The sequence below is a fragment of the Suricata suricatta genome, chromosome 15 (genome assembly GCF_006229205.1).
Source record: "Suricata suricatta isolate VVHF042 chromosome 15, meerkat_22Aug2017_6uvM2_HiC, whole genome shotgun sequence".
Lineage (NCBI taxonomy): Eukaryota > Metazoa > Chordata > Mammalia > Carnivora > Herpestidae > Suricata > Suricata suricatta.
This window is the reverse complement of record NC_043714.1, coordinates 71,008,429-71,017,733: the sequence shown is the minus strand read 5'-3', so window position 1 is coordinate 71,017,733 and position 9,305 is coordinate 71,008,429. Positions and strand designations below refer to the sequence as shown.

At 42.3% G+C, this 9,305-nt stretch overlaps 1 long non-coding RNA gene across 4 annotated transcripts in view; it reads right to left on the bottom strand.

The window, feature by feature from the left end:
• Window positions 1-9,217, bottom strand: part of LOC115279397 — a 19,460-nt gene extending 10,243 nt beyond the window's left edge. For all 4 annotated transcript variants that reach the window (XR_003903409.1, XR_003903408.1, XR_003903411.1 and 1 more), the window contains exon 1: window positions 9,133-9,217. This is a non-coding gene — a long non-coding RNA (uncharacterized LOC115279397). The remainder of the gene's footprint in view (window positions 1-9,132) is intronic.
• Window positions 9,218-9,305: the final 88 nt, after the last annotated feature.

The window sequence follows — 9,305 nt, the reverse complement described above, 5'->3', positions numbered from 1 at the left end:
TGTCATCATCAAGACAGTATTGTATTGGCACAAAAACGGATACATAGACCAATGGAATAGAATAGAGAACCCAGAACTGGGCCCACAAATGTACGGCCAATTAATTTTTGACAAAGCAGGAAAGAGTATCCAATGGAAAAAAGACAGCCTCTTTAGCAGGTGGTGCTGGGAGAACTGGACAGCAACATGCAGAAGGATGAAACTAGACCACTCTCTTATACCATGCACAAAAATCAACTCAAATTGGCCACTCTGATCTTAATGGGGACTGGATCTATCTTGAAGTCTCTGAGCCCTGGGCACTAGCCAAAACCGTTGGGACAGAGTAGGCTCTCAGCAAGTGTCAGTTACATCAAGATCTTTCACTCCCTCCTAACACTCGTGTACATCAGAAGGTCTCAAACTGAGCTTCTCTCCCAAAACACATGCGAGGAATGGGATCAGGCTCCATCAGTACACAGTGATTTTTACGGGAACGGACAGCTTCCTGAGGAAAGGTATGTAAAATCTGTGGTTGGGCACGGTGAGAGGAATGGGGGGAGGTAGGTTGAGTCAAACCTTCCTGGATGATTTGGTTTTGCTCTTCTGTGCCCACCTGAGAATTACAGTGACTAATGTGTTCAACTCTGGGTCCCTAGAGCTTAGCACAGGTCTGCAATATATATCTATTGAATCAATAAGTGTTTTCCAGATGCTGAAGAAAAATGGAGACGTGGATAGGGTATGGGTGGGGGAAATGAGATGAATAAATGTCATATATTAATCATTGACATAGGAGGCCATCTTCAAGCATTTCATCTTCCATTATTAAGTAGCAGATTAGCTGTCGATTTTCTTTTGTAGACACTATTGAGTTGAGGAACATCTTTTCTATACTTATTTTGTGAGAGTTTTGTTTTATATTGTGGATGGGTGTTGAATTATGTAAAAGCCATTGGATTCAATTTACTAACATTTTCTTAAGGATTCATGTCAGTATACATCAGAGATGTTGATTTGTGGTTTTCTGTTCTAACGATGTCTTTGTTTGGTTTGGGTGTGAAGGTTACACTGGTTTTATAAAGTAAGTTGGGAAATGGTCCCTTCTTTTCTATTTTTCTGGGATGGATTGTGTAGAATTGGTGTTAATTCTTGAAACATTTGGTAAATTTTTTTAGTAAGTCCATCTAGGCCTGGAGATTTCTTCTCAGTAATTTAAATTCTGTTTCCTTAATAGTTACAGCACTAGTCAATGATCTGTTTCATGTTGGGTAAGATCAGTTAGTTTGTACTTTTTGAGTCTCATTTTGGCTGTGTTTGTATAGAGTTTATAGTATTTTCTTACTATCCTTTCACTGTCTGCAGCATCTGTGGTAATGCCCTTGTTTTATTCCCGATACTAATAAATTGTGTCTTTTCTCTCTTTTTTCTTTTTTCCCCCATTCATTTTTTAATTGAAGTGTAATTAATGTACAAAGTTTTATGAGTTTCAAGCGTGCAGTATAATGTTTCAACACTTGCATACATCACCCAGTGCTCATCAGGACAAGTGTGTTCCCTAATCTTCTTTCCCTGTCTCTCCCACCACCCACCCACCTCCCCTCTGCAACCACCAGTTTGTTTGCTATTGTTGAGAGTCTGGTTTCCTCCCCCCTTTTTCACTCTTGCTAGAGGTTTGTAAATCTACTGACAGCTTTCTGTTTCATTGATTGGCTCATTGCCTTCTGGTTTTAAATTTTATAAGCCTTGGTCCTTATCTTTGTTATTTCCTTACTCTTACTCAATTTGTATTTATTTTGTGCTTTTAAAAAAAAGTTTCTTGTGGTGAGAACTTAGATTATTAATTTCAGACTTTTCCTCCTTTCTAATGTGAATATTCAGTGCTGTAAATTTTTTTCCTCTCAGTACTTCTCTGAGACCCAAATATATTTATACATAGTATTTTCATTTTCTAGTGTGTGTTATTTCCTTGTGACTTCCTCTTTCATCCACAGATTATTTAGAAGTGGTGATTTGCTTATTTGTTTTTGTTTTTGGGGTTTTTTTTTTTTTTTGGTTTTCAAGTGTTTGAAATTTTCCTGTTACTTTACTTTTATTGATTTCTAGTTGATGCTATTTTTTCAGAAAACATAATTTGTAGGATTTAAATTTGTTGAATTTTGTTTTATGGCTCATGAGATGCTCTACCTTCCTATATGCTCTATCTTCATGAAAAGGATGTGATTCTGCTAGTGTTAGCTGGAATTTTATATTCATGTTGATTATATCCTGTTGGTTGATGGTATTGCTGACTCCTATATTCTTGCTAACTTTTTTTCTAATTATTCCATCCTTTTTTGAGAGAGGGGTGTTAAAATCTCCAATAATGAGGGGCGCCTGGGTGGCTCAGTCAGTTAAGGGTCCCACTTCGGCTCAGGTCATGATCTCACGGTTTGTGAGTTTGAGCCCCACATTGGGCTCTGTGCTGACAGCTCAGAGCCTGGAGCCTGTCTTTGGATTCTGTGTCTCCCTCACTTTCTGACCCTTCCCTGCTCACATGCTCTCTCTCTCTCTCTCTCAAAAATAAATAAAACATTAAAAAATTTTTAAATAACCAATGGTCATTTTGGATTTGTCTATTTCACCTTTCAGCTCCATCAACGTTGGCTTCATGTATTTTTCAACTCATTTGTTTGGTGCACATACATTTAGTATTGCTGTATCTTCTTGGTGAATTTACCCTTATATCATTGTATAATATCCCTCTCTGTCTGTGGTAATCTTCTTGACTGTATGTAATATTGATATAGCGACTTCTGCTTTAGTGTTGTTGTTGTTGTTTGGTTAATGTTTCCAGGGTGTATCTTTTTTCCATTTTTTTGGTTTCAGCCTGTATAAATCATTATATTTGAAGTGATTTCACATAGACAGTTTACAGTTGAGGCACATTTCTTTTTTAATCCATTTAATCTTTGTATTTTAATTAGTACATTTAAACATTTTTGCATTTAATGTAATTATTATTCTGTTAGCCTCAAGTTACCAATTTTAGTTTTTATTTTGTTTGTTCTGTGTTTTGTTATTTTCCTTTCTCTGCCTATCTGTGGGTTTCTTGAATATTGTTTAGGATTCTAGTTTTGATTTAAATGTAGCACTTTTTAATCTGTATCTTTGTATAGCTTTTTCAGTGGTCGTCTAGGGATTGCACTTTATATATGTAATCAATCATAATCTGAAGGTATCAGCAGTTCATCAGTTTGGGTGAAGTATAGAAATCTTATCTCCCTTTATGCCTCTGTATCCTCCCTCATTTATAATATAATTGTCTTAGGTATTTCCTCTGTGCACACTGAGAACTACATCAGGCAGAGTCATGGTTTTTGTTTGAAACATCGAACATAACTTGGAAAACTCAAGAGGAGAAAGAAAGTCTATTGTATTTGCTGATATTTTCGCTCTTTCTGTGTTTCTGTCTTCTTCCAAATGTTACAAGATTCTTTCTCTTATCCTTTCCTTCCCAGAGAAAGGAACTTGGCCTTCCTAGAGAATTTCCTTACGTCATTATTTGTTTTTCAGTTCTAGAATGTGTTTGGTTTCTTTATGTATCTTCTCTTTCTTTGCTGTAGTGATTCACTGTTATAGTTTGTTTCAAGTGCATTCACAACTGCTCATCAAAGCATTTTTGTAACGATTGCTGTGAAGTTCTTGTCAGATAATTCTGGCAGCATCTTGATCTCAGTGTTGGCATCTATTGATTATATATTTTTTTTCATTCAGTTTGAGACCTTCCTGGTTCTGGATATGAAGTATCATTTTCTATGGAAACCAGGACATTTGGGGGGATTATGCTAGGAGAGTCTTAGAAGGATGTTTTTCATTCCTCTAGGTAACAAGCAGCCTCTGAAGCTACTTTGATAGGCAGAGTGGTACCACCTCATTCCTGCTAGCCAGATGGGATGGAATTGTAGCTTTTCCTTTCAGCTTCCACCAGCATTTGTGGGTGAGGGAGGTGCTCCTTACCCCTGCTGGGGGTGTGGGCGTTCTGGCCCCTGCTGGGCCTCTGCTGATCCCATTTCATCTGGGAGGGAGCTAGATACCTCACCTCTGCTCCCCCATGGCCCTCCCTCACCCTGTAGGGAGAGTACCTCAGTACAGATGAGCAGGGGCATGAAGGTCCTGACTCTTCACCAGGTCTTCTCTGACACCAACCCAGTGGAGAGGGGGAGAAGCTTCTTGTTACTGCTGAGTGGGCAGAAGCCCAGCCTCCTCATGTGGTCCCCACTGACACCTCAGAGGAGTGGGGGGGCTTGGAGAGAAGGGCTCACCACTGAGTTGTGATGAAAGGCTTGGCTCTCCACTCAGCTGTCTTACATTATCCCAGCAAGGGCGCTGCCTGCCTTGCTCTAGCCTGCCAAGAGTGGAATCTCTGCTCTCCACATGGCCTCACTGGTGGGGTTGAGAGTGGGTTCAGTAGGTTTTTGCTCTGATGTTTGTCTAGAGGAGGCGCATTATTGCCTGAGAGTTTTCTGTCTTGCTGGGTGACCCCTATTCAGATCCTTTGGCAAGAACAGGTTTCTCATGGGCCTGCTTTTTCCCCCCTTTCTTTCTTTCTTTCTTTCTTTTCTTTTCTTTCTTTTTTTTTTTTTTTTTTTGCTTGTGCCCATTGGCATTGAGTTGCCAGCTTCTATAGTATCTATTATGGGCTACATGAAACAAACAGATGAACAAACCAAAAGACCAGGGAAGTCCTCTCTATGTCCTTCCTTGGGTCATGAAGTTTCTGGCTTGTCCGTTTGTCCATCTTCTTTCCACCTTTCAGTCTCCTGTTGTTTGTTTTATGTATGGCATGCTGGGCTTTTAGCTGTACTTAGTGGGTGGAAGAGGATAAAGTACCTCTAATTCTACCTCCCCAGAAGCAGAAATTCTAGCCTCTTTTTTGGCCATGAAAAGTGGGCTTTAGATGAAAACTCAACCTGAAATCTGTTTTCAGCCTTTGTATTGAGTGACCTAACATGGGGAGGGATGTGGGATCATGTGACCTGAACTTTCATATCTCCTGGTACTTTGGTACCATGGTGTGTGTGTGTGTGTGTGTGTGTGTGTGTGTGTGTGTGTGTGTGATTGGAGATCAAAATCTTCCCTGTCCTAAAATGAGAAGACATTTTCGCCCTCCTTCTTACCTAGGTCTAGCCTCTCTGGAGCTGGGGAGACAGGGATTTTATTTTACAATAAACCATATGTTAGTGGTACAGAGACATTCCTGGTCTGTCTCATGAACTCCTTTAGCAATTTTCCCAAAGATGGTGGCCTCTGAGGAGGACCGTGTGTGGTTTTCCAAGGGGTGTGCTTTGCCCTGGACCTCAGAGGGTGCAAACTCCACTCTTACCAAAAATACTGCCCTTCTAAAGTACAAGGTTGCCAGATGGAGCAAATAAAAATACATGGCCCCCAGCTAAGTTGGCATTTCAGATAATAACTAATAACTCACTTTAGGATAAGTGTGTCCAGTATGATATTTGAGATAGGCTTATGGTAAAAATTAATCTGGTTACCTGAAATTCAAGTTTAACTGCCCTGTGCTGTACTTTATCGGGCAGCCCTACCTACAAGAATAATTGCTCCCATCCTTTCTTCCTTTTTTTTAATCCCTCCCCTTTGCAGCACAGGGAGGGGATGCTTGAGGGCTATTATAGGGCAGGTTCTTACAGCTCTTTGCAAGTCCTGGGAGAGAAGTCCAAGCCTAATTGTTTATAGTCCTCTTTAGAATGTGGGTAATTAGGGCTTCCTTGTTCTCAGCTGTAAGCCTTAATTCTGAGGAAATAAGAAAAGTCTTATTCAGCATTCTGTTATAGAGAAAAGTATTAAACACTATAATCAAATGGTAAACCAAATGCAATCACATTCCCAAATATATAATTCAAGTAATGAATGTCGTGGACACAGAAAAGGAGAAGCCGTCAGGGAAGGTTGGATGTCTTTCCCAGCAGCTCTGGGTCTCTCTGTCCTCAGGAGAAGATGAGGTGATTGAACTAGAAGATATCTGAATTGTTCAAGGTGTTAAGTGGGATATTTTCTAGTGCTTTGGAGTTTGGGCTAAGAACCCGCAGCTGAGGACAGTAATAAAAATTGTAGCTAACATTTACGATTATGGGCAGACCCTAATCTTACTGGGTTTAACCTTACATCACCCCTGGGGTAGATGTTAATGGCCTCAACTTCTTTTTACCAATAAAGAAACTAAGGAATTGAGAAGTGAAGCAAATTGGCCAAGGGCATGTGGATTTCAAGTGCCCTGTGCGGTCTGAGGGCCCATCTCACCATGAAGTGGACACATATATCCAGTGAGTGTCTTCATCACCCTTCATGGGAAGAAAGGCAGAAGAGCTACTGTGGTGTCTTTGCAGGCAGTCTGAGAAGTCACAAAGACCTCCAGAAGAGAAGGGGAATGGGGTCCCCCAACCTAAGCCAATTACAAGGAAGACTAAGACAACACAGCAATTTGAAGCAGTCTGAAATAGCAGGAGTTGGCCTTTCAGTAAACATGTAGGGGTGTCCTGTGGTGGGAGCTGGGGGTGCTCCTCCCACAAGAAAGAGCCGCAGGCATTCGAATGTCTGCCCTAACAGGGCATTTAGCAACCAAGGCGGCCCCAAATACTCAAGCTAAATAAAGATGCTTTTTGCCTCTTTTCTCTAATCTTTCATTCCCACCTGGACACTGGAGGAGCCCTAGGGGGGCAGAGGGAGTGGGGTAAGACATGGGTCCAGGGGGAACGTGGTGCAGCCATGGTTTCTCCCCTGGCTTCCCCCTGCGGTTCCGAACCTGAGGGTAGGAGGATGCCGAGATTCTAAGAAAGTAAAGTAGACTTAGATTTCCTGAAACCCGCAAATGCAACAATTGTAAAGAAATAACAGGCAAACAAAACCTGTCACTGTACCCTAGACAGTCACCTTGCTGAGTAAACTGGTGATCTGTTCAAGATGGCCAGTGTCTCCGGGTCTCTGCTTCCCCGTTACCAGGATAAGGCAATTGCCTCTAGTGCTCTCTCTGCTTCCTCCCCAGCTTTAGAGAGACTGTAAATCAAGTCAGTGTGGCCCAGAAATCCACCTCCCAGAGGTTGGAGTTATACGTCATCTGGGGACATGTGTTCCTTGAAGATTTAAACACGATTGTCTGAGGCCCCCGCGCCATGTAGTTGGCCTCTGCCCCAGGATTTCTGAGATTCCGGTGGCGGTGACGTCCCTGCTCTCCGCTCTCACTTCCGGCTCCTTGGGAGTGTAGGTGGCCCGTGTCAGACCTGCCCCCTGGAGTTCAGAGCCTCTCTCACTCCACTTGCCCATGCTAGCTTCCGATCCTCATTCTCTTTCTGTGTCTTAGAGTCCCCAGGGCACCACTTTCAGGAAGCTTCAAGTTATGGCAGCCTTTCAGGAAAGGCTTTAGGATACAGATGATCATGGCCAGCACAGAGCAGTAACAGGGTCCTCCTGGGTCCGGCACTCAGTGCCCTCCAGGTCCTAGTGACACTTCCCACCCCAGCTGCGTGTGATTCAGGTCACTAAGACTACCACGCTCTACTTTTCTCCCTGTCTTCACTTCCCAGGCTGCAGTGTCCCCCCATTAGGGAAGAGAACATGCCCTCTCTCTCTTTGCCCCCTTTCTTCTCATCTGGACTCAGCCCACGGCACCCGACTTTCTTCACCAAAAGGGCACATCAAGGTGTTCTCACGAACAATGGCACTGTCTTGTCTCAGAATGAATCATGTCACTGCCTTGGAAGGGGAAAGCGGCAGTGGTTTCTGTCATAGAGTGTGTCCCTTCCTTCCGCTCCAGAGCATTGTGTGAGCTGGATAAGGGATGAGAATCATGGCAACAATATCTCCAGAGCCATGAATTTCATAATTGGATCACTGAAATCTCCCAATGTCTTTGCTAATTGACTTTACCAGGAAAAAGCAGTTGGTTGCATATTTTAAAATGGGTACAGATGGTATCAATTTTCTTGAGTTTTTGAGTTCTTTTGAGTTAGTGTGCCCACTGACAAGGTGCCTACCCATTTCTCATTAGCCTAGGTTCACTCCTTTTTTTTTTTTAAAGTTTATTTACTTATTTTGAGAAAGAGAGAGAGAGCACAAGCAGAAACAGAGGAGAGAAAGAATCCCAAGCCCTACAAGGGGGTCCATCCCATGAACCATGAGATCATGACCAGGACTGAAATCAAAAGTCAGACACTGAACTGACTGAGCCACCCAGGTGTCTAAAACCTAGGTTCACTTTTAACACAGTATTCTTCTGGTAGCGTATTCTTGTCTTCCATGCACCTTCCTGTATATTCCTTTGCACACTTTTCAGGCGAGGTTGAAAGATGCATTATCAACACCCACTTTACGTATAAAACAACTGAGGCACAGTGCATGAGGTCTGTAACCAGCAGGTCCAGTTTGGGGGTTTGTTTTCTCTGACTTCAAATCCCACTCTCTCTCTGATATAAAATATGCAAATATCATTTATACAAACAGGGCAAGATAGGAGAGGATATGGTTCTCTGGGATCTACTGAAGTCTTTGTGGAATAGGGGACATTTGGTAAGTGCCTTGAGAGAGAGGTTTGCAACATCGTCCATCACCTCAGAGGGAGACGCATGTCACATGCAATTTGGGAGACCCATCCTGTAGCCGGGTATTTGTGAAGCATTCTTGTATTGTCTGCTGACCCCGCATGGAATGGAACTCAAAATGCATTTATAAGAGTAACGCGTTTCAAATGGGATATGGAAAGATAACATTTCCTGAGTGCTGACGATGTGACTGATGATTCATATGCAATTTTTAACTTAACCTCCAAAATAATTAGTGGCATTTTACAGACAAGAAAACTTCAAGAATGAGAGCTTATGTGATTTTAAAAAGTGAAATATCCCTGAATAATTGCAGTCACAAACATTTCTTGAGCATGTCATCTGTTCCAGACACTGTGTATCTTGATCATCCCAGTAATTGTCACCAGGATTGCACAAAGGTGATCCTGGCACCATTATTGTTGGAGTCTGAGGGGGCCAGTAAGTGACACAAAGCAGCAAGGCAGATGGAAGGAGATGGATCACCTAAAATACCGATGGAAGTGGAATTTGGGAACAGAGCGTAGATGAGCAGCAACCTTGAGCTTCCTTATGTTCTTACCTCCAAGTTAGTCCCTGGAGAGGCGACTTGGCAGGTATTTGGGCCCGTAGGGTAGACACATGGATGATGACATCCTTCACTTATCCTGGTGAGGTGAGGACCAAAAAGCAATGGGAACTGTCCTGCTTAGGACTTTTGATAAATCAGCTCCACTCAAAATCTGTATACGTGCA